Source organism: Monomorium pharaonis, chromosome 5 (assembly GCF_013373865.1).
Source record: "Monomorium pharaonis isolate MP-MQ-018 chromosome 5, ASM1337386v2, whole genome shotgun sequence".
Classification (NCBI taxonomy): domain Eukaryota; kingdom Metazoa; phylum Arthropoda; class Insecta; order Hymenoptera; family Formicidae; genus Monomorium; species Monomorium pharaonis.
Window position 1 is genome coordinate 7,247,462 of NC_050471.1, and position 26,505 is coordinate 7,273,966.

The 26,505-nt window shown below is 36.2% G+C and overlaps 1 protein-coding gene across 20 annotated transcripts in view; it reads right to left on the reverse strand.

Moving 5' to 3' along the window:
* Nucleotides 1–26,505, reverse strand: part of LOC105833674 (voltage-dependent calcium channel type A subunit alpha-1) — a 165,607-nt gene that overhangs the window by 58,903 nt on the left and 80,199 nt on the right. Inside the window, exons 1-2 of one of the 20 annotated variants that reach the window (XM_028192500.2) lie at nt 25,433–25,795; nt 24,003–24,099 (exon numbers count right to left, since the gene is read on the reverse strand). The exons of 17 other annotated variants lie outside the window; for them this stretch is intronic. The gene's annotated coding sequence lies outside the window, so the exon portion shown is untranslated. Of the gene's footprint in view, nt 1–24,002; nt 24,100–24,173; nt 25,796–26,505 lie in introns of those variants that run through there. 2 more of the 20 variants (XM_028192499.2, XM_028192497.2) reach the window with 2 other exon arrangements.

Below are 26,505 nucleotides of genomic sequence, written 5' to 3' on the forward strand. Positions count from 1 at the left end.
TTTACATCTCCAATCAAGAATATAGATTGTATTGAATAATTAAATTATTGTATTGAAGAGAGTATTGGAAAAGATAGTATTGGACAGTATAGAAAAATTCTCTCTCTCTCTCTCTCTCTCTCTCTCTCTCTCTCTCTCTCTCTCTCTCTCTCTCTCTCAATGTGATGGATTAATGTCAATATGTTAATTACTCCAAATATAATCTGTTTTATCTCTGAGAAACTGTACATTTGTTACACTGAGAAATCCATATGATTGAATCAACTAAACTTTTGTTTGGATATGAGCGAACAACTACATTGTTTAGTTACGTTAACTATACTTTACTGTACTATTGCGTCAACCAATGCATTTGTTTGCCCACATCCGAACAAGAGTTTAGTTGATTCAACCATACGGGTTTCTGAGTGTATAGATGTATTTAAAGTTATAATTTAAAAGTTAGGGATATTTCCATATCCAGAGCTAAATTGTATATGAGAAATTCGTCTAAAATATTTTAAAAAATGGACATAACAAGTCACAATTGTTACTCGTGCGCTTGTTCGTGCCTCGGCCTAACGTCACTGAATTATTGAGAACGGGACAGGAATAATTGATCCAGTTTGTTCTGTAACGGCGGGATCAATACTACTCTCGAAAATGAACCGCCGGCTCGTCCGTGTGTCCGTTTTACAAGGACGCACGCCGTGAAGTAGAGCAATATACGTAATGGAAGAATTCAATTGTAATCATACAGATTGTTACATCAGCAACAGGTATAATTCTTCGGCGATTAGTCGGGTTTAAATTGATCATTAATAAAATAGCGAGATACATTCTTCTCTATCCTACCGCAGGAATTAGATCGCTTTTATTATCCTTCACAATTATTTCCCAATTTCCAGTCTTGCAGAATTTATATAATAAATCACATTTTACTTATAATCTTCTTTCTCCGAACAGATGCCAGTGAATCCTCAAAATAAAGTTTAAAATTCTCTCTCTCTCTCTCTCTCTCTCTCTCTCTCTCTCTCTCTCTCTCGTATATTTCCCGATATTAATTTACAAAGTACATTCCTTATGGATACATGATACAATTGACACTCAAGCCTGTCATGTTACCGAAACTTGATATTGTCATGACGTCCACGATTATTAAATCCCGATATAATATCTTCAAACGATGTTTGTTTGCGAGTGCCGCGGTAAAACAAACGCAGAGAGAGAGATAGAGAGAGAGAGAGAAAGAGAGAGCTGGTCCTGCACTTGCATGTGAATTGCCGCATGCGGACGAGGACTCTCGCGAAGGTTAATCACGATTTATGCAACAACGTTGTTGCAGCGCGTCGCTACCGGAGTGCAGTTTTTTGCCGGTTAGCAAATAACGATGGGACGCGAGTCGTGCCAAATGTTCGTGTTACCGGACGCCCTTGTTTTTCGCCAATAGTAATTAATACTTGCCGAGCGGAAGCTCGACCGAATTTTTCCCTCCCCCCCTCATTCATCTGTCCATTACTTCATAAATATTCAGTCGTGAATATTTCGGGGCTCAAGAAAAGCCGCAACGTGTAGAAGATGTAGATGTAAGAGCCACTTAACACAAAAACGTCACCAACTTTGCGAAGTCTCCTTATTAAAATTAACAATTAAGTGTTTATTTTAAGAACCTTGAAAAATGTACACTGAAGAAAGTTTAGTAATAACAATCAAGCTTTGGTGAAATAATTTCAACGAAATGCTTGATTAATATAGCCGAATATTTCGTAATGTTTAATAATTGCATTAATAGTAACCAAACATGCAGTAATACTAACGAATCAATTACTAAATGGTTACCAAATATTGCTACATATTCGATTATACTAAACAAACATTTAATGGAAATTATTTTACCAAAAGCTTAGTAACTATTTAGATTTTATCATTATCAAACTGTTTTTTTAATGTATCCACATCTCTAAATAGAAAAACATGGAACACGTACTGCAATTTTGAAAAATAAATTAATAAAATAGTGACATGATGACGTTTAACACAGAAATAGGCATTAAACATACTCGGAAGAAACTATTTCAGAATAACCTTCGGAGAAATGATGTAAGGCTTAACTTCCAACTATTTTTATCCCATGATTCATAATAGAAAGAGAAAAAATCAGCCAAAGAGATTTGTAAATGTAAAAAGTGCCCTTTTGATGAAATAAAGGGTTTAGATGGTACCAGTTCTAAAAGTTTAAACATCTAAAAAAGGATATCGCCGTAAGAAATGAGAAGGATAACTGAATAAATATACTATTTTAACCGGATAGAAACTGCTTTGTGAAATAGAGCTTGCGAAAAGGAGGAAGCTCCTGATTCTTTCTAATTGAAGTAACGAGTTACAAACGTAGTCAGTCGAGTATCTTGAGCATGAAAGAAAGTATTTGTTCCCGTGGAACATATCTGAAAAAGATAAATTATTCTCAAAGATTTTCGAGATGAGAATTTATGAAAGAATACTAATTCTATCTTGATCCTAGCTCGTCGGGGATTGCGCAGAGCAAGAGAACTTATCGATTTGCTACATTATTCGTCGATAATCCGCCCCGTTAATTATGTACATTTCTAATGAGAGAAACGAATGTCTTTAGCGGACGTCGATACAGTAATATGAAAAAATTACCTTTTTTAAAAAAAGGTAAAAAAAAGGCGCCAAGTGTCTGTATGTGCGCCCCTAAGAAAAAAACTATTATATTAGGTAAATTGTCTTCTCTACGCAAATAATGATATAAAATAAATGCGCCAATTATAAGAATATTTATACAGTAATATGAATTTATGCACAAAAGACAGGACCAACTGTGAAAGTGAAATGATAGATCGAAAGAAAAGTATGATTATTCATTCTATATTGTGTTACAATTTAATTACAACTGTAACAGAAAAAATAATTTAACGTGTAGCTTTAAACACAACCTTACATTCGATAAATTAATGGGATAAACGCTGCGATATCTATTTCTTAATTTTTTTTTTACCCTCGTGCAATTATTCACCGGAGTATTTATAATTCTATTTATTCACCGTGTCGGAAAAGGCATGCTTAGGTTATTTCGTCGGGAATACCTGATATTAATTGAAAGTACGGCGGATTGATAATGCCAAACTTTGAATCGAGTACAATATTTATATATAGGTGGCCAGCCGGCGGGCGCCGACGAAAGAGGGGCGGAGGAACATTAAAAATAATTGACCTTCGATTCCGGATCGACGGGCAGGCAGCAACGCGACGCCGTCGTCTGATCGCGTTGCAAGGCCGTGCAAGGTATTATTTTCCCTTTTCGCGAGAGATGTAAACTCTTTCGAGTGTTATCGGTCCACGTGGCACCTCTCGCCACGCACGGATTCGCACAGGCACGCGTTTTGCGCCAGTAGTAAGTCACTCGACTACTCCTCCCCTGTGCGTACGCGCATGTGTACCGCGCGTACATGTGTGCGGACGTAATGTACGTATACACTCGGCCGAAAAGCGATTCGATCCGTGGAATATATTAATACATGGAAAATATCAACCCCCTTTCTGCTCTCGTTTTAACGCGAATCTTTAGCGATCGACTTGATAATCTCTTGAAGCGCACGTGCTTGCCCTTCAAGTTATTCCACATATAGGAGAGTAAACATCTTCCCCATAATGAACAATATTAAATTGCACTTAAGATGGGTAATTTCACCACAAAAGTGTGGCGCACAGACTATCCATATAAAATAACCATTATCGATATCGTTATTATTAAACGCTGATATTAAAGAATGCAATGCAATTTTTTTTCTCTAATTGATCCGTAAGTTTTAATAAAATATCGTGGTCTTTTTTTTCCCCCGCGCAACAGATTAAACTTCGGAAAAAGGGTACGCTGTTCACAATTCAATCCATTTCATTTAAATCACATTTCATTCCTGCGATACATGTGTTGCATCGAATAAATTCGTTATTCAATTATTATCAATTTTATTTAATTGCACGACCCCGTGTGCAGGTACTTTCTGCTATTTCATTATTAAGAGAAATTGGATCCTCAGGAGTTCGCACAAATTTCCAAATCGGTCGTAACTCCCAAATAACTGTTCTCATCTCGCGCCGTCTATTCATAACCGCGCGCAAGCCATCTTGAATTATCGGATGCCATCGTGCAACCGCTAATAGCGGTATTCGATAACGCGCGAAACACTCGGATGACAGATTCAGATTGCTCAATCGATTCTGGCAAAACATTCGCGATTTCAACGACCAACCCTGACGAAGGGTATCGTGTGATCAACGTCAATGATTACATCCGAATTCGGAAGGGTGCCGGACACCGCTGATCAAGGAAGATCTGATTTATTCCGGCCGACCCAGTCCACCGCCAACAAGCCGTCGCTCCTCCCGTTCAATCGAATCAATTACCATACACATGTTTTTTTTTTTAAGGGAGAAGGGGGAGGGCGCCGTAAACGCCCCTGCACGCGATCGTTACGCGAGAGCCGGCTCCTGTCGCCGGCTCCCGTACGACGGCAACAGCCAAAAATCCTACCCACGACGAACCCCATGACGACCGTCGCGGCGCCCAGCCGGCGTCGTCGCCGCCCCCCACCCCGCAGCAGCGAGACCCGGGCATCCCCCGACACGTGGGGGAGGGTGGCGTCAGAACGTTGCGGAACGAAGAGCGGCGTCAAGGGGAATGTTGCGGAGGGAAGCGGGCGTCCCCAGTGACGTCACGTCAGCGCCATTTCGTCCAGTGACGTCAACGACGACGACGACGACGACGACGACTGCCGTCTACGTAGCTATCTCTGGCTCTCCTCACCTTGTACTTTGTGTGGCGCACATGTGACCGATGTATATCGTCACGTCGTGGGCGTTTGCATTGCCGCTTCAGTAAGAAGGTACATTGCCATTCGCACATTGGCTAACATGGATAAATTGACTTTTCACCTATAACGACACCTCGCGCGAAGCGAGACACCGTCTGCTTCCTCCTATATCAATCTCAACGATCATATTGCTATAGAGCCCGGTTTTATCTTAGTCGTAATTGAAGAGTCTGCCAGAGGGAGGCAGATAACTCTACCTTTGCTCAAGAACAAGTCACAATCACCTTGTCTATATTCAATCAGCGAGCTCTATAATAATGCGAGAATTACATGCTACAGAAAGAGAAAAAGAGAGAAAGGGAGACTTTGAAGAATAATACTTCGTTATAATTAAAATATAAATTGAAGTACTATACTCAAATTATCGTCCGATTTAATTTTCCAAAAAGGAAAACAGTCCAAACCATTGTATTTCTAATACTGTTTTATCTACCTTTTATAATAACCATTTATAATAAATATTTTTTTGATAGTTTGATAGAATGATCACGTTTTATATGTTTAAAATTTTTTCACTAGTGAGCGAAACCATAGAGATTGCCAATTAAACATTCTATTTTCATTAATTCTCTCCTGTAAGACCACATTGACTAACCGAGAAACGGATTGGTACCCTAATGGGCGAATTGTGTCGGATTCATTCTACGAACTTGTAAGATCGTTACAATACAAACTCCTCGCCTGGACATGCGACCTCTCCCGTGCACGAACTTCGCTTCGATCTGATTATGAATAGTCCTCATGTCCTGTGAGTGCGACCGAAGCAAACGCTTTATGTTAACAAAAGCAGCAATCTCTTGCATTACACAAATTAATTTTTACAAATTATGGATTAGAAGTTTGATCATGTAAAATGAAAGCCTACATACGTCTGATGATTCTCCTTGTATTGATGATTAGTCCTTGTATTTGTTTGCTTGAGGAAAAAAAATTAAATGCAAATTAAGATACGCTGGCCGCTTTTAAAGCGACTATTCCGCGATAAATCTGTTACCTTCCGAAGATTTTGATACTCCGTCATTTTGCGCTCCGAAGAGAGCATGCGTTATTAAGTGAGAATCATTAGTCTACAAAACCGGCACATTCGCGATTGCACCGTACTGCACATGTGTACTCTCGAGCATGCGGATCGTGGTATGTCGACAGAATGCTTCTGGGTTCGAATGCGTCTCGATCATGGCCACGATCGAGTGGCACGCCACGCTTCGACTTGACATCCAATGATTAATACAACTTGCGAGTGTCGGATGATCCGGAGCGTATCCAGAAAGGGCAGAAATGAGAGAGAGAGAGAGAGAGAGAGAGAATGTCTTTGTGTCACAAATGCTTTAAACGGGGGAACTAGTGTCTAAGTAAACAGATTAATCTTTATTTAATATTTATAACTATTTTTTTCTCATATTATTTATCTCCAGCAATAATGACAAGTTGGCGCAAGCGCTTGGCATTGTGAGCGTTTCGCGCGATCATAATAATCATCGCATAATTTCTTGCTTGAGCAAAGTAAAAAGTTTGTGTACTTAGAAATTACGACAAATCGAACCTCGTCTTCTTCGAGAATTCATTAAAAAAAAAGTTTTAAATAAAAAAAATCCGTAGGTTGTTCGTAAACTGGGCTTCTTAAGTCTAAGAATTGACGATGCAAATGCAGAGGGCGGCTGGGCATACAAGTAATTGACGTGAATCAAGCGACCGGTGGCAGGCGACTTTTAAGATATAAAACGAAAGTCCTTTGTCCAACGAATCCATGAAAGGCCCGCCGAGGATATCCGTCTCGCAAAGTTGCAAGTGGGACAGGTACGAGCGTACAGCAGGGTGACATTCACGACGCGTTGCGCGAGAGCGAGGGCGATAAATTATCCATTGAGAAAGGGAGGACAAAAACGGCACGCGCGAGACAAGGCACTCACCCGCGAGTCGCGTCTTATCTCACCTCGCCGGTATATTCACCTCTCGAGAATACATATGCGAACGTCTATCCTTGATATGTAATATATACAATTTTTCCCCCGCCTAGAGCCAGGGTACATCCACGGTACTCTTGAGAATGGAATTATTCGGTTGCGTAATCTTACAAATGGGTTCGCTAAACTAAAAAGCGCTAGCATACACGGGAACGTAGTTACTGCTTTCCCGTGTATTATGATGAATGAGTTCGCTGGGCTGAAAGGTACGAATTTTGCTAGACCAAAACGTAAGTAAATTGAATTGTGCCAACCTATTTTCGCCGTGAGTGAAATAAGGAGCTGCAGATACCGCCCTGTCTGTCTAATATATTGAATTACCACTGAAATGCTGCGTAGAGCAATTTGTGCCTAAGTGCACAGACGTGCGCCGCTTCCATTTTTCCGCTGCGCTTCGATTATTCATAAAGAACAATGCGTTTAACCTTCGCAACAGCTCATTACTACAGAGCGCCGAAAAACATTGTGGTAAAATGTTATCGAGCACGTTAGATTAAAATATAAAAAGAATTTAATCTGAAGTCTTTATTTTTCTTTTTTATTTTAACGATTCTCGTAGATGGAGCTATTCGATGTGTCATCCCGCGAACGATCTATTGATCGTAGTAAAGGCAAGCTGAAAACGGTCGCCAATAATGAGCGTCCAATGGCTAGCACGACTGACGTAACTCGACGCTTTCTGGAGGCAAATAGATCGAAAGGTAATTTCGCTGGAGCATGTAGGCGGCTATTATGGCTAGATACCTCTCTTCTGTTGACCTCCCATCCTATTCCAGCCTCTTTCATACATTTGTCCATGCACCCATGCGTTTACACGCGGCTACAATGTGAGGACAGTGCTATTAGCGCTATTTATTTGTTCGTAGGCTTCGCATTAGGCTCATTCAGACGACCGCCGATCTTTTAATCGCGCGACAATCTCCATTTTCATTGCTGCCTATATTGGGAAATCATCATATTATCTTTCAAACGTGAATCCTTGATTATTTGTAGATGATTATTTATAATCCTGTTCAGTATCATTATGTCATATTACATATCAAGTTAATTTGTACATGTAAATTTAACCTTGAGCTCATATTAGATTAATTCTAAAGACCTCCAGTCTTTCAAATGTGCGGTAGGTTCCCTCTCATTATATTGTAATGTACCATTCCATTATCTCTCAATCACAAACTTTCATTACTAATAATGATATTGTTTTATAACTAGTTATAAAATACTATTATCAAAATTTATTAATTTACGTATTAATTTTACCTACTAAAAATGCGTTGAGAAGTCATCGTATTCCTCAATCGCAAATTCTTAATTATTTTTCGATAATTATCTAATCTTACTCAATATCATTATGTCGTATTAAATATCAAGTATTAATACGTATAAATTTACCCTTGAATTCATATCAGACTAATGACCAATTAGCTTGTTGAAAAATATTTAATTACCTACTAATAAAATTCTTTTTTAATAATGTGGAAAGCAGCTATAAACTTGTGTGGAAAACAACTATATAAATTTGTGTTTGCATTTGAATTAATAAAACTAATTGCGATTAATGATTTTAATAATTCTATTTGCCAATTAAATAAAATACAAACAAAAAGTATATATTTTAATTAAATTATATCATTTTAACAAAATTATGTATCGATAAGTTCAACAAAATATTCAGAATTAAATCAATTATCTTTTAATTATCTTTTTTAATTTAATTCTAACAAAATTATTATTAAAAATTCAACATAATAAAATAGAAAATTAAATTTGAATATAAATTCCACTTTGTTCATTTAATTCATTTTTTTTAATCCTAGATCTTTCTAATTCTTTTTAAATGAAACAAGTCATTTTGTCAGTCATTAAATAACTTTTCGACAACCTAGGCAAAGTATTTTTCGATTGAGAATTCAATATTTCGCAGAGTAATGCACTTCTTGCAGCTGCACGAAAGCAAATATGGAAAAACTCAACGAAGAGTTTGGCAGCAAAAGAAAGAGCCTCGGTGTTTTCGTGAGTAACGACCGAGCAAATATTTGCTTCAATCGATCCGATCGTAAATTGCGGCGATCGGAGATCGCGGCCAATCACAATCAGATCGTTTTTCTGATTAATCGGTTGCCGTGTCACGAACGGATGATTCGAAGCTTCAGCCACCGACAATCTCGCATCAGCCACGCAGGTCGAAGCTACTGCAAAAGCACGATTTGCGATGTCACGAACACTTATACAATTATAGAATGCACGATTTCAACTAATTTTGCCAAAGCTTTATTTAATTTTTTTCTATGAAGAAATAATTATAAATTTAGAAAAAATATGTATATAATAAAAATCTACAGATATTTTTAAAAGATTTTTTTAATTTTCTATAAATTCGAAAGAAATTTGCACTTTTAAACAACAGAAAAAATGGCAGCTCTTTTAAAATTTTTAATCTCTTTTAGAACTTTTAAAATTTTATATAAAAATAAATATGATTGTATAATATATATACAAATGTAACAATAAAACAATTTTTAGAAAAAAAAATTCTAAATGGTTATTTTATAAATAATTATTTCTAAAATTCAAAAGAGTCAACAATTTGTTATAAAATTATAAAGCGTTTTTATTTTTAGTTTTAATTTTTTTGTAAAGAAATTATTTAAACGCGGTAAAATTACAAGATGCAGTAACATTCTCTGCTAAAAAAGACGTCAACATACGAGAACATTGAACGAGAAGCTCCAGAGAATTTATCTGTAACAAGGTTTATCCCTGCAAAAATTAGCCAAAGACAATGACAAGAAAATCGAAGGAAATACGGTGGCGCGACGCAACTCGGAATAAACCGAATGTCGCGTTGGCAAGTTCTCAAATCGTGATCCTTCTCAAAGATACACAAAGAAGCTGCGTGTGAGTAAGGGAGTGTGTATGAGTAAGGGAGCTATAACACCGGCATTGGGGTTGAAGGCGCATGGGTAGTGGAGAAGGAAGCGATGAATAAGGAGACATACCATAAATGTATGCGAACGTCTGGCGCCTACGAGCTTCACTACGAAACACTTGATGATTTTAACGACGCCCTGACGAAAACAATAGAAATAAAATTATTTTATTTGCAATAATCTAAATTATTTATTATAAAATTATTATTATAAATATTATTATGAAAAAATAATATATATATTTAAAATAAGTAAAGTATTATATATAGAAGGAATGCCATTTTTTAATCGAAACGATCTTGCTTAATAATATTGTCACATCAATCATTAATATACTTCTTAATTATATAAACTAAGTTGTCGAATTTAAAACGCAATTGTAAACTGAAGCTAGAAATAATATCTCAAATTAATTTTGATCGCCATTTTATAATAATGCTATAAGCATCTTAAAAATCTGTAAAAAACTTATTGCAAAAAATATCACTCTAGTCAGGATTCGACTAATAATATATAAATACCTATAAATGCGTCGAAAAAATAATTTAAAAATCCTTCGGTAGTTCGGCATGGTCAGAGATGTCCTAAATTGGTGGCCTAGATCAATAAAGCGGTCACTGAATGCGAAAATTTTCTTTAAAGGAAAGAATAAAAAGAGAGAACAAGAGAGTCTGGCAGCGGAGATCCGACATCTGAGACGTCTGACTCAACACTGATACTACCACTGGCTCGCAACCGCAGCTAAGCGTTTCAGCTACATCTCGAGCACATCTCATGGATGACAAACTGGAATTTCCTACTTAATAGAAGATAGATACTGCTTTCTTTATAAAAAGTCTTATATTTACAATAATTAATTTTGATCTGTATAAAAAAAAAGAAGATAAACTCTCGTAGAGAACCATATGTCATTATTTCAACTGGCACGTTGTAATTGGTATAAGTACTATTGTTTCATTCAATTATAAGAAATGTTTCCACTAAATAGAAATATTAATTAAAACGTACTTCTATGAATTTAACAGTCTACACCCCGCGGCGATAGTTATCAATGAAACGACTAGCAGCACACACAGCAATTACGGAAAGGTAGTTAAAGTTTTCCGAGAAAAGCTGCGAGTTTTCATTGATACAGAGATTAGGGAGACTTGTTTCAGAGAAACGCGGGGTTTCTCTGAAACAAGTCTCAAAATTGGAGCATGCGAATTTTATTATATCCTAACGTATCCTATACGTATAGGGGGCGTGTATGCTGGGGCGTGCAATTCTGAGAATTCACGATCCCGGTGTCACCGAAGTCAATGGAAGGATGAAGTCACCGTTCTATGAATTGCCTGACGAGCTGAATAAACCTTGTAACCTGTAACTCGGGCGTACCCCTTCTCTCGGTTTATCGTGGCCACGTGTTTCTGACATTTCAGAGGTAACGTGATGAAGCTAGTTTCCGAAAACGTTTTTAATAACGTTGGGTACACTACCTATTTACCAGAATGACATTTGCATGGCACGTGTTTCCAAGTAAAACCTTTACGAAAGTTTTGTTGATCATGAATAACGCGCTATTATAAAATTATTTAAAAAATAAACAATAAATTTCAGGAAAGAAAATTTGCTTCCAATGTAGATTAAAAGAGTGATCTCTTAAAGAATCTCTCTTTTTATGTTTTAAATAGATTTGTTGGTTTAAATAAGAATTTATTCCAATATTAATCCGATTTGTCATCTTTAATTCTGTTTGCCTTAACTAAAATATAACTTAATATTTTACTTTCGCGTTTCACTTTCATCGAATTTCCTACGCATTCCGGATGACCTATTTAACGGAATACTTGGCTAGGATCTTCTGAGAATTTTACGTCTCGCATAACTGTCGTTCACACACATACACATTTTACACACATGTTCATTAGTGATACTGTCGGTGTATGTGTACATTGTTGGGTTCCATTTATTATTGTGTTATTCCGCGAATCATCGACGCGCGAGCAATTGATAATAAACGACGGATACTTAAGTATTAGCTAAACATAATCTAAAAAAGGAATAATTTTTTAAACAATAGCACTGAAGAAAGAATGTTTAAATTTAAGATATTAAAATGTTTTATTTCTGTCTTTGTTTTAAAGTACTTAAAAATATTTTAAACAATGTTTAAATTTTAAAAAAGCACTAAAATATTTAAAGCTATTAAAAAATTTCAGTCCTAAATGTTTTAATGTTTTAAATTTAAAAACCACTTAAAACTAAAATATTTTTAAGTATTTAAAAAACGAAGATAGAAATAGAACATTTTAATAATTTAAAATATTGAATTTTCCAGTAAAAATATACAGAATTACTGAATACATAGATAATTATACACACAATCCGGATGACATAAATAATAAGATTAAAATTATGTTTTCTATCAAATATTGATATAAATATAGTTAATAAAACATTATTGTATCTGTCATAACATTATTTTGAATATTAAATATCTTATAACTATAAAATGTGTTTAATTTATTTACTAACTAAAATTCAGATCTAATATAATCTAGTAAATTAAATTTCACAACCGTTAAATAGGTAACAAATTTTATTTTTCAAGATATTCATGTAATCTTATATTCCCGCGCGCGCACGAACGGAAATTTAATTTCAGATTTAATTAGCCAGATATTCGATGTTGGAGATTAGGGAGTTTGAAACTAAAATGATGGAATTTCTACATTTTCACTAATCAGAATTGGACAAGAAAACCTCTTCAAGAAGACATTTTTGAATCTTGCACATTATCAATAATCTAATACATACATGTTAGAAACCTTGTACTCGATTTAATAACTAATCGATATTTCAATAATCTTTAAAAAAAAATGCTACAAAAATATTTCTAAAATTCTTCTAGGCAAATTCTTTTAGAACATTTTTCTCAAAAATTATACTACAACTAATTTTCTATAATTTAATACTTAACTGTTATAACTTGTATTGCTACGTATTTCATTATTATTATATAATTACATCCAAAATTTTCCATATTACTACATATTATTTTCCATTGCCTGTATTATTGTCCTGAATGTAATATTCATATTTCTATAATTTTAAACAATTTCAGAGTGAACTGAGCGATGAATTTAGTGGTTTCAAGCTGAACCACTGCTTTCTCTGATGACACGTGTTCTGGTAAAGCCACTCAAGTCCTGACGCCATCCGTCACCGCGATTGGCTCGAAGCACTGAGAGTGCTTCGAGTGGCGTCCGTCCAGAATCGGAAATGCGAACCGCATCGAAAACGCGCGGCCTCCGGCGTTAACTATTAATTAGCGACGCTATCTCGTTATGATAAATTTCATGGGCGACGCGGCATAGCGTCGATCTCGCTACGCGCGAGTAGAATCCCACACCGTTGCACGGTGCACGGCGGTCCTTGAACTATAACATTTCACCCGGGAAACGATGTAGCTTACATTCGGCCTCGGGTTGTCCGTGATAATTGAAGAGGAAAATTGTCCGTCTCCATAGGCACGCACGTCAACGTACGTGGCCTGGCATACAAAGCAACCCTACAATTCTTTATTATACAAACAGCTTTGTTTATCGTCTCCCTCCTTAATGTACCAGTTTATGGAAATGCAGTCTTCGACACAGACTAGTTTATATCATTGTCTATTTATACATGTGTGTATCTCTTTTTAATTTAAAGTGCTTTTTATTTACGAACTCGCGTTAGAAAGAGAAAGAGGGAGAGAGAAGTTGATCCGTTTATTTAAAGTGTGATTGACACTACTTTCCGCCACATATATGTAGCTCGCCGTGACAGGCTGTCTCTTTTGCATATCCTATATCCTCCATTTACGTTCCTATAATATCAGAACTGAAATCCTTGTATCCAAATCCTTGTCATCGGCATTCAGAATGCTAATTCTAGACAGTTATATATGCAGAAAATTTCGTTCTTTTTAGGCGGAAATCTTGAAAGGGTTCTCTCGTCCTTATTCCCACGTAAATTCTTCTCATAGGGGTATTTATCGTGCGACGAGCAGCTCATTTCCTTACGTCGCCCCAGGCTTAATAAATCAGGAGAAACGTCCTTGTCAATAGTAAGGTCAGTCGGGGCGACTTTGCGTCTCCAGCATTTGCCAAGTGGTACGAGACGACGGTAACAGCGAACGCAGTAAAAGCGAAGGAGAGAGGGAATGTCGCGAGAAGAGAAAGAGTGAGAGAGAGCGAGACTCGGATTTCTCCTCCTTAGACAATGGGTCAGAATATACGCAGAAAGGGAGCACGCATGCACATTCACGCACACATGCATACTCGCACTAGAATGATCGTGAAAAACTTTTTTTCAATTCGCAAGAGTCAGCTATACCCTGAGCTTAGGGATAATTTACTAGCAAGAGTTATTGACTGGGGCGCTTTTTATTACTAGAAGCTCTCAGTAGACGCATAATTTATGTCATTTTAACATTTTTCTCAAAAATCTGATATATACACATAACGTATAAATCGTATTTAAAATTAAATACTGTGAACTAACAAATTCAAAGCAATATATTAACAATAAAACACTTTGTCAGTTACAAATAAATTATACGAAAATGAATTTGAATACATTCTTATTTTAAATATAAAAGGGAACGTAAGCGCTATTATCCAATAAATACTAACTAACAGTAACACAACATCAGTGTCATAATTTTTATTCAACAATATAAATATAATATGATACATGTATTATATAACAGTTACATTGCTGAGTAAGAAATTATAACGTTGATATTATGTTACTTGGTGTTTACTGAGTAAGTAATTTAAATAATTGTATAAAATTGTCAATAATTTAGTTTATAATGTCAAGAATATTACTTAAATAGTTAAATATCTTGATAACAATAACAATATAATAAATGCATCCATTATTAATTGTTATAGTAAAACATTTTTGTTTACTCTCTCCAAACTTCGTATCACTAACGCTTGATTCATAGCCATCAGAAAAATGTTCGCTGTGTGACATCTTCTCAACAAATGTCGTCCAATTTCCGTGATGCGCGCAATAATTCACGAAGATTTAACCGCGAAACTGCAGCTTGTCCGTCCACTCGCCCACCTACGCCGCTAAGTACCGGAAAGCATCTAGGAGCAGATCGAAGAGTCATGCTATCCTGCTGTATTTGATTACGGTGCTTTCACCTACGCTACTCCCGCCCCGGGAAATGTCAGGTGGTGAAAAAGTCATATTTCCAATGTAAACAGCATTAACCGGGTACGGTGCGAACGTTATGTGAGAAATGTAGGCGTCTTCGGAAAAGTTGGAAAATGCAGCGCTCATAGCACTCAATTATTGTTGCAGCTTTCCGTAATATTAATTACTATACTCTACGCTATCCAAAGTTGCGATCTGACGGAAAATTCGCAAGATAAATGCGATTTTTATATTACGATTAATATCCGTATGCGAGTGTAAATTCAAAAATAATTTCTAACGTCTCGTTATTAATAATAGTAACTGTGTGTGTACGTGTTGTAAGATTAAAGTCTTTTTATAAATGTAAATGGTATTTTTTCATTGCGTAAATACCACCATTAGCATCGTTATTAATAACAACAATTTTTTCCCTACGTTTCATCGCACACATAAAAATTTTATTACTGCTGCTCAATCAAATTACATATTTACAAGAATTTTTATGTTACGCGTATAGCGCTCGTGTTTACTTGGGAACGACGCGACCAATTGCGTTAGCCAAATTAAATGGCGTTATCCGAGCTGTTAAAAGTAGGTTACGATCGGTAAATGATAACGGGCCCATAAAAGTGTCCTGTCGTTGCCTAGCCCTAAGGGAATCCGCGTCTCATTACCTACGTAGAATTTTAAGGTGTGTGCACGCAGAGCGTTTACAGCGTGATTCATGAAAAAAAAAAAAAACTTTTATTCTATTGATCTTGAGTACAACGGTATCCTCGTAAAAAAGATCCAATTCATTCTTGTGCTTCTTCTACTTTCACGCATGCGTCGCTATAAAATATTATCTCTTTTATATATTTAAAAATATTTTTGTGCAAAAGTAAAATTGAGAACAAAGAAATTACTTTACATGCAAGGAAAGTTTGTTGCAACGACTATAGCAACATCGTGAAAAATTGGAATAAACTAGACCACGCATGTCAATAGAGAAATGGTGTATAGAAAAATTTTTATATATAGATGGTTAAAAATAACATGTTCTTTCAAATCTAGGAAGAATAATTGTTATTTGAAGGTTAAAGTATTTAATCACTTGTCAATTAATTTAGTAATAGAATCTTCTTAAACAAGCTGTGCTAGTCAACAATTATCATAAGTAAAAATAATCTGTGCTTTATCACAAAATATCCTCAAATGCACTAATTGCATCATCCTTAAAAGTTTCTATTCTATTTATCGAATCTATTTTATTTATAGAAAAGTATTTGAAATTAACACGAAAGTTTGTCTTATATATTTTGAAGAAATATAGCTGTTTGTTCTTTCATTGTCGCACTTTCTCTCAAAAAAAAAAATAGAAATCATTATCGTTTTCATATTTTTAAAAAATTTCTTCTTACAAACTTAAAAAATATAAATTTTGACTAATTTTTATGTTTTATTAAATCCTTTTATTTATCTAAAAAAATGTAATCAAATAAATGTATAAGAGTTGTTACGTCAGAACACACAATGTCCAGTTTTTAATTAAGCATTATAAATTTTTTGTAATAATTTGTCTTAATAACATTTAATTTAAAATTACGTAATATGATTCATCAATAGCATCTGTTATCAAACAATCAAAGACAGATACCAGCGGAGCAAGCAGGTAACTATATATCTATTGATCGTTCATTCATGTGCCGCCCTTTCGTCCTCTTAGCCCCTCGTTGCCCCATCGAGCGACTTGTATTCCTCCCTTCCATTCTATCTACCGCCATTTCCACCACCCCCTGTTGTCGCGAACGACGTCCACCATCGCGATTCTGTCGACGTCGCCGTCGTCGTCGTCAGTACCGGCTTTAGGGATGATCGGGACAAGCAGTCCAGCTTTAGGATCAAAGCGAAAGCAATGTGTATTTCAACTGCATTGGCTTCGGAGTGACGCGCAGCTGTTCCGCTGTTATTTTAACTCTCCCTTATTTTGACTATCCTAGTGCAATTTTTTTGTAACCTTTACGCAATTTTTTATCACAAAAAACTTCTATGTCAGAAATAATATTTATTTTGTTAATAATAAATAAACAGAATTTTATTTAATAAAAATTCATTAACTCTATCAACAATTAAAAAACAGTCGTTTTAAGAATAAACGTTTTAAAAAGTTCTACAATTATTGTATGTCAATTAAGCATTTTTTTAAAAAGTTATTATTATTAAACTAGTGTTTCAGTCTCTTTAATTTTTTCCGAAAAATGCTTTATTTTAGTTAAAAAAGAAATTAAATGGACGTATTAAAAATATAGTTTAAAATACCATTGTATTTGGAATTGGTCATCGTCCTAACTTAAAAAGGGAATCAAGCTTATCAATTGAGAACCCATCCCTTCTTTGCTTTTAACACGTGACACTTACACCCCCGCCAACCTTTAAAAACGACAGCTGAATAATTGCAATTTACGTAGACACATTTCAAAAGTGAATAATATTTTTAATGCTACAATATAAATAAAATTATTTTTATGTCTTTTTTGATTGATAACATCTTTAAATTTTGAGATATCTTTTATAAATTGCAAGAAATAATGATAAGATTGGAATAATGTATAATATCCTTAATTAAAATTTTAACAGTTAAAATTCTAGCTTATTACAAATTTTATATTTATTTTTTTATTGCTCTGCAATTAAAAGAAATTAAATTCCACGTTACGTGCGGCTCTATCATCAATGATTACCATCATTGTTATTATTAATGGCAATTTTATCGCAAAGTTTTAAATAATATTTCTCTAAAAATATAAAAATATTATTAATATATGCATGTATAAGATAACAATCATAAAGTAGCTAAAAGTTATTATTTTGTTATAAATGTGCAGAATAAAATTAATTAAACATACAATATACTGTACAAACAAACTCGTTTTTATTAACATATATTGTAAATAGAATATACATCTGTGAACTTGTCAAAATAAATTGTGGAAAAGCTGAAAATTTAATTGTTTACATGTAATATGCATTCAGAACATCTCAACGTAGAATTATCTCCATAAAAGAAATTTACTTGGAATTATTTAAAAAACAGTTACAGTTATCAATGTATTTATAATATAATTTTGGAAAGCACTTTACAAATAAAATATACTAATTAAGATTTTCAGCATTTTGAAAACATACACCATTGAATCATACAATCAAATGAATTGTTGACCAATTTTTATAACATAAAATATTTAATTCATTCTGTTCATTCATTATTAATAACAAAATAATAGCTATTTAGTTTCAGCAACTTCAGTGATTGTCGCCTCGTATAGGTAATGGCAAAGCTCAGCCTTGCGCATTCGCATATTTTCACGTTTTGCTATTATTGTACCGTCAATAACAGTTTCCCTCAACGGTGGGATTATCGTGGCGTGGAAATTATCGAATTGCAGCACGACAATGCGCGGAAAGCGGGTCGGTCGACGTTGCGCTAGAAATTGATTTGTCGCGCTTATGAGCGTCACGACGCGGCGCGTCACGTTGCGTCGCATCGCGTCGCCTTCTAATCTTGCCGTTCGCGATTGGCTTCCTTCATGGACTGAAGTGATTTCGGAGTACGTGCATGCCGAAGGGACCGATCGATCGGATCGAGAGACCGGGATGGTACACGAGGGAACGCGATTACGCGGGAGAAGAAACGGCCGCTCAGCACGATCCCCAGGTCATCGTTGATGAAAGTTACATAAGGCCGCTCTTTATGATAAAAGGGCCAGCCAATATTTAATAAATTAATCCACAGACAAAAGTGAAATAAAAATTTTATACAAATGGTATAATAGTCATTAACGAAGCTATCAAATGTATATAAAGAGATGCTCTGAAATCATAGGATATATAAAGTGTAGAATGATTGCTTTTCTATGAATATTTCATATTTGATAAATTAGAGTGTAAGAAAAATAAAAAATAATATTGAGATTTGAAAAAAGTAATCAGATATTTTGACGGAATTATATTATATATAACACTACGTTATGTAAAAAAATAAATTAATAAAGAATTAACAATTTAAAATTTTTGTTGGTTAACATTCTAAAATTATAAAAATAGTATATATACAAATAGAAAAATGTACATACGAATAAAATGAATTTAATAATTTTAATGCATAGAAAATTCTCTTACTATAATAACTGTTATTATAATACTACACAATAATTCTTTTCTTATTATACACTGCAAAATATCTTACGAGACTTGTTCACAAGTTTAGATTAGTTAATAATTAAGATAAAATTTCGCTCATTAACCAAATTCTGAACCCTATTCCCTTCCCGCCGTGTATTATGAACTCGACGTATGAAGATGAAACAAAAAGTAAAACCGAAAAGTTTCTCGCCCGCATGTTTTTAAGGATAACGCGAGGATGACAGATCAGATAAAAGTTACAGTTTAATTTGCGTGTACAGTTTAATTTATATATGTGGCGCAACACCAATGTAGAATTAATCTACTTATTTTCATTAAGCTAAAAACCTTTAATACTATTATGGTGGCGTGTGCCATCATCATGGCCAAACGGATTAAAGTTGTAGGTTTTCATTCTTTGTAGAGCATATAATTGATGAAAATTTGATGACATTTCTATGAATCAAAAGTAAAATAATAATGACACATAATATCCTTAGTTGTAACAATATAATATCATTAATGTTAATAGAAAGGAATAGTCGGCAACGACATATATTTACACCGTTGCTCTTAAGAATTCGAAGAAAATGAGAAACTGTAATAGCATGCGAAAGGCAGAACTTCAAATGGAGATGGGCGAATTATTCGGGTAGCCACATCTGTTGGGAGCATGATAACAGATTAAACGTTGTTAGAATATACACGTAAATACCTTTGCCGAGAGCGCAAAAACCAGAGTATTTCGAGAAATGTACGTACGGACGATCTACAGCGTGTCGTGCACGGTCACCTACTGCCTTAATGAAAGCGATAAATACACGTAAAACAAATTCCCGCAGGATTTAAAGGAGAGCAACAATAATTTAAAGTAAAGTTTATGTTGTAACTGCAATATACTCTCGAGAATAAAGAATTAATTCTCCTATACTAATTAAACGATTTGACGAGTTATGTATAAAATTTAAAGAAAAGCGTATAGAATTATATAGAAAAAAATATATATAATGCCCTCACTTCACATACTCAGCATATGCATAATTGTCATTGTCACATAAATAAAAAGCAAAATAATAAAATTATCATAAAAATCATAACTTCCTGTTTACTTTTATAGTTTGTTCAAAAAGAGTATCAAATACTATCAAAAAAAATTTATTTTCATAAATTGAGGAATTCCTAAGTATTAATTATTATTACACAACTACCGTTAATTCGAGTCAATAAGATATATTCTTTTATTAGATGTATTCTTTTATTATAAAACAAGAATTAAATTTAAAAAGTCAAAATTATTTCTTTACAATATGTAATTTAGCGAGTGCTATTATATGTATATCCTTATTCGAGTTTCATGTAATATCTCTTTCAACAAAGATATTCCGATTTTAATATAATGCTGTTTTAATGTAATATGGATATACGTGTGGTTTAATTTTCTTATTGATGCACGGAAAAAAGTTTGGCACTACTGCTGCATCATAGGTGGTAGTGCAGCGCCACCTCGCATTTAGGACTACAGAGTGCCAGTTTTGGGTAACTGGCAGCACTAAGCGCCGGGAGAACTGTTCTCCCCACCCTGATGGGGCAACCACTGCACTTTAAGGTTAGGAATGCTGCGGTGCGAGATTGGGACAGCAGGGCTCCCGATTGGGACAGCAGGGCTCCCAAACTGAGAGAACTGCCGTGCCAAAGAGAAGTACAACAGCGCACTCTCATTTCGTACAGCTGTTACACTAGTTGGTGCTTCTGTAGTGCCAAACTTTTTTCCGTGTGTAAACGTTCTTCAAATTTCAAACAGCAGCTAGTATTATTGTCGTCTTGACTTGTTCACTTGACAAACCGTTTGTTTTCCTATTCAAGGTTATCATATGAAGTTGTCTACTGAAATCTTACTTAGAATTACTCTTTACTTTCTATAGCCACTATTTTATTTTTCTCTTTTTCTTTCTTGTCTCTTTCTATTTCCTCTCTATACATACACATTTTTTCCCTTTTCTTGTCTATGAGCATTTTGCTCGTGTTACGAATTTTCATATAAGTCGTCCCCAGAAGGGACCGCTTTTGCGATTGCACGCATGTAAAAGCATCCTCGTTATCCACTTTAACTAAACCAAAAAATGACACTTGTAAATACTTCCTGCTCAAGAATACTCTCGAGAAAATAGGTTAATAAATTATAACTTAACCGCAAAAAATGAGATTTAATCGCAAATTTTTTTTAAATTAAATTATAATCCTTATTATATCCTATTTAATTTTAATAGATTCCATATACTAAAAACTAATTTCTCTCTAAAAGTATAATTGTAATGTACAAATATTAATTTTAATATCATTGTAAACTGATTAGTTCACTATGTAATTCTTTTGTACATATAAACTATAAATAATATATTATGCAAATGTGTAATGTCATATTACATTTCACATTTTCTATAACAATTAGTTGTATTAAAAGTAGAACAAAATTAAGTAAACTTGAATTAATTGAATCAATGAGATTATTAAAATTAGAGAGTAAAATAAATTAAATATCTTTAAGTATGTGTTATACAATAAGAATATTAATTAATGTTATAATTTATAATAAATGTATGAAAGTTCAAAATATTTATGTTAATTATTCTCAGATATCAAGGAAAAATGCAAAAAAATTAAGATTCGAAATGATCCTACAATTCTCTTTAATTAGTTTCGAATTTAAATGTGGTTGCGGTGGACGAGCAAAACAGAGAAAATCTGCGAACAGCAACGTAAGGCGAAAGGATAAGAAGCACCATATCAAAAGGATCCTCTCATGTATTTTATAAATCCCCTCAAGGAATAACTCTATACTGTTTAACTATTTCGTTCTGTTTCATTGGCAGAAATGACAAAATAGTCCGATAGTTAATACGCTAAAAGGCTGATAGCACAAACAAAATAAATGAAACCATCCCGTTTGAAGTGAGAAAGAAAATAGACAGAGAGAGAGAGAGAGAGAGAGAGAGAGAGAGAGAGAGATGTCAATTTTTCTGTTTTAATATAGCAACAACATTGAAAATAAAATCGAAACGGGAAACAGCGAAAATAAAATTAACAATAAAAGAGAAATATATACTTTCATCTGAAAACATTTCTTAATAATAAAAACTGTCTAGAATAATAATGTAAAAATAGATGGCATCGAATAATTAAATTGCGAAGGAAAAGAAATAAAAGAAAAAGTACAGCATCATACAAATTTATATGAGAGAAAAGCAAAGCGAAAGAAATCAATTTCGCGATCGTTGTAATCTAAGTAAATACCCAAGTCAACTTTTAATAAATGCAATTTTCCAGTTCTTTGCGTTTTTTTAACGTAATGATTGGAACTCAAATTTTGGTATCATTGGTTGGAAACTGAATATAAATCAGCACGACTTTTGAAGTTTCAAATTTACGTAATTTGATAAGTTATTTCAGTAGTAGAACAGTTTACTTTTACATTAAAATTATATATTTATTTTTTAAACAAAGATAAAGAATATTAAAACATTATTAACATATATAAATGCAAAACTTTAAAAAGATTATATTAGTATAAATTCATGTTTAATTGTCATTTTTTTATACCAAAATTTGTACTTTAATATGACAGTTGTCATGAAAAAGGAAATATACTACTCACAAAAACAATGCTAAATTAAAGAAAATTTTCATGTAATCTATTCAAATAGAGATTAATTCTAACAATTTTAACTATCTTTTTAAAATTTATTATATAATACTGTATATGTAGACCTAAAAAATTTTGGATAAAAGATATTTTTTGTGTATATGTAAAATTTTTTTAAATACATCACATGTCACTTATTACTCATATGTCGATTTTAAATAAGTTTTAATTTTTTTTTACAAAGTTTCACAAATTATTATTTGTATAAAAGATTTAGTTTAGTGCATATTTTAATTCAACTTTCTCATTTTTTATTGCATATACCAATTTTAAAAAATTTATATTCTTATTTAAATTCAATTAATTTGTTTTCTAAAGAAAACTAACGTCTCTGAAACCATTTGCGACGTTGTGGTTTCACGCCAAATTGAGTTCACGATCCTCGTCAAAACGAAATGTCTCGAAACAAGGCCGAGATATTCTGTGAGGAACTGGTGTCACTATTATGATGCGTGCCTCCAAAGACCACGAGTGAATTGATAGGATATAAAGCCACTCTCACGTGGATCATCATTGTGTTATAAACTATGTTGTGTCATATATTGTTTCCAACGAAAGTTGTCTTACATGCTCGTACTTCTCTAATGTACAAAGTCGATTTCCCATGTTTTGTGAATTTCGTGGATCACAAATATATCGATATCAAGAGAGAATACATGAAACGAAATCGATGCTTTCAATGTGTGATCAAGAAATTGAAACAGAAGGTGAATAACTAAATTCCGATTGCAATATCACAATTAAATCGTGGCTCGTCGTACACGACTACCAACTGGAAAAACATTAAAACGTTGTTCTAAAATATCTTACACGCACATACGATTAGATCGCCATCGCAAAAGATAAACATTAAACGATGATGACGATCTGCAAATAAAAAATAATACCGGCGTCAAATCAGAACTCATTCCGATACGTTTGACGCTGCGTACCGTATGAAATCAGCTTAAAGGTCAGCCTTTAACCCAAACGTGGCCACTGCGATGGCCGAGAGATCCCAGCCAGCGGGGTGGCAAACGCATGAGCTCGTTGACGTTGGCATCGTAGATGACGTTTGACCGGGTTTAGAGGGTTCGAGCCGGCTCGCCGAACCGTGAAGGGTCATGAGAATTTTACGCGGGATTCGAAGCGAAAACAGTGAGCGAACGAACGAATTATAGGTGAACGAAGACCCGCTCCGTTTCATCGGACTCACCTCTAGAGGGAGGCAGGGGCTGGATGCGGCCATGTTCCTACATGCGTTCGAGCCTCTGCCCCGATGGCGATCCCCTCTTCTTCGTGCTGTGGCACCACTTTACAGAAATGGAAAAAAAATAGAGGGTAGATATACAGACGAATTGGGGCAAACTGCACACTGCACACTCACGACGGCACCCCGGCGATCGACGTGCACAACCAACCCCCCTTCTTCGAAACACCGGCGAGGGGTGCGGGCGGGCGGAGGGGGCGGGGGCGGAAACGGGGAGGGGAAAATAACACCAACGCAGCACCTCTTGCACCCCTTTTACTTTTTCGCTCTACGCTCTTCCTTTTCCCCCGTATTATTTTTCTCTTGTTTCACGGCAATTAACAAACACTATTTCTCCAAGAGAGAAGATCAGACGAATGGTAGAACGAGAGAGAGAGAAAGAGAAAATGAATAGGTGAGTGGAAAAGAGAGACGGGACAGTCAGAGTAAGCAAGAGAAAGAGAGAGAAAGAGAGAGAGAGAGAAAGAGAGAGAGAGAGAAGAGTGAAGAGAGGGGGGGATCCTCTCTCCCGAGCCCTGAACTCTCTCGGCTTCCTCGGAGCGGGCACTACGACCACCGGCAGCGACGGCGACGGCCACTACCTTCCTTTTCTTCTTCCTCGTCTTCCACCTCCTCGTCCGCCGCCTCTCTTCTTCCGCTCCTTCTTCCTCGTCGTCGACGTCGTCTTTCCTCTCTTTCGAGCCTCCCTCCCCTCCTCCTCCCTCCCTGCGACGCACCAGAGCACACTCTCGGCGGCTCCTCTCGCGACGACGGCGAGGAACGGCTAGCTGCTTTGCCTCCTGTGCCACGTCCTCGTCCTCGTCCTCCCCGTTCTTCTCCTCCTCTTCCTCCTCCTCCTCCTCCTCCTCCTCTTCCTCCCCCTTCTCCGCCTCCTCCCCGTCCACGTCCTCCTCGGCGAGCGCTCCTCCTCGTCTTCTTCTTCCTCCTCTTCGTCGTCGTCGTCGTCAACCGCCACTGTAGCGTCGCATAACAAACACCCCGACGGCTGTCACGGTCCCGACGACACCAACGCGACGACGAAAACGGAGAGATAAAAAAGTAAAGAAAAGAGAGACAGGTGGAAAGAGAGACAGAGAGAACAAGAAAGAGTGACAGAAAGGGGATGAAGGGAAAAGGGAGGTTCGCGAGATTGATTGAGGAAAGAGCTAATGAGCCCGACGCTTTCTTTCTCTCGCGAGAGCCCGTTCTCACGAGGGCGCGTTTCTCCTTTCTACCGAGGCGCGATACACCCCGCGCGGGCGAGGGAGAGTCACCCTCCGTGAGTCAACTCCGCGCGCACTCGGCGAGCACTCGACGAACGAGTACTGACCCGACCCAAGTTAAGAGGCAAAAAACGAGATAGTGGAACCGGGGCCCGTTTTCATACCAGCACTAACCACCAACCACTCTTCTTCCTCTCTTCCTTCTCTTCCTTCTCGTCCGTCTCTTCTGCCACTTGCAGGTCGGTTGCAGTCGTTTCCCCCGTCCTATCGCGTCCTCCGTTTCAGGTTCAGCAGCAGGTCTCAAACCCGCCTCGTCTCCGATCCAAACGCAAACGTTCTATTCACTTCGACTTCAACGGCACCTTCTCTATCACTACAACCCCTGTCCGTTTCACTCGGCCGGAAGTTCACACACTACCTACGTTCCCCGAGCGTCGGAGCTCGTGGCCACAGCGGGACGGTCGCTCGACTACGCTCCCTCGCTCTTCCACCACCACCCGACCGCTACCTCTTCCTCTCTATTTCTCTCTCTCTCTCTGTCTTTCTCTCGGCCCTCATGACCGTCCCCTCGCCCCTCCTTTCACCCTCGCCATCTCCAGCGTTTCCACCACCGCCGTCTCCGTTCGCCCACCCATTGCCCATTCGCTCATCCTTGTCATGCCAACACAATCTCTGTCCTTCTCACCGACAACTTCAGCTCGGTTCTACATATCGTTATCTTTCTTGCGACTATCTAACTACCATCGGACTATCTCCTTTCGTTACACTGACGTGGTTTCCCCCTTTCAACGGAGTTTACCTCTCATTCCCGCGCTATTGCCGTCGTCTTTGTCGCGCCAAACGAGCTTCGCTCGTTCTTTCCAGGAATCACCGTCTCTCTCCTTCCAACGGTCTTCATCCTCCTCCGATGTCGTCCCCTCTTTGTCTCGTGCAAGACACGATACCTGGTTCCTTCTTCGTCTGACCTTACATTAGATGTCTCTTTCTACTCTATAGATGAGCTTGCACTCGCTCGCACTCCTCTATCGAATCCCTCTCAGTCGCGCTTACGTATTAACCCCCATTCGGAGGGCGCCAGGACCGAGTTTCTTTAAAGCAATACCCTGGGGTTACCTCCGACGAAAGATATTTTCGTAAGAGTTTTTATTATGTACTTGCTTGTACACATAAAATGACTTCATTTAAGCACAACTAATAATATATGTTAATAATATTCTCTTATTAGCAGATTTTATTCAACTTTTCTT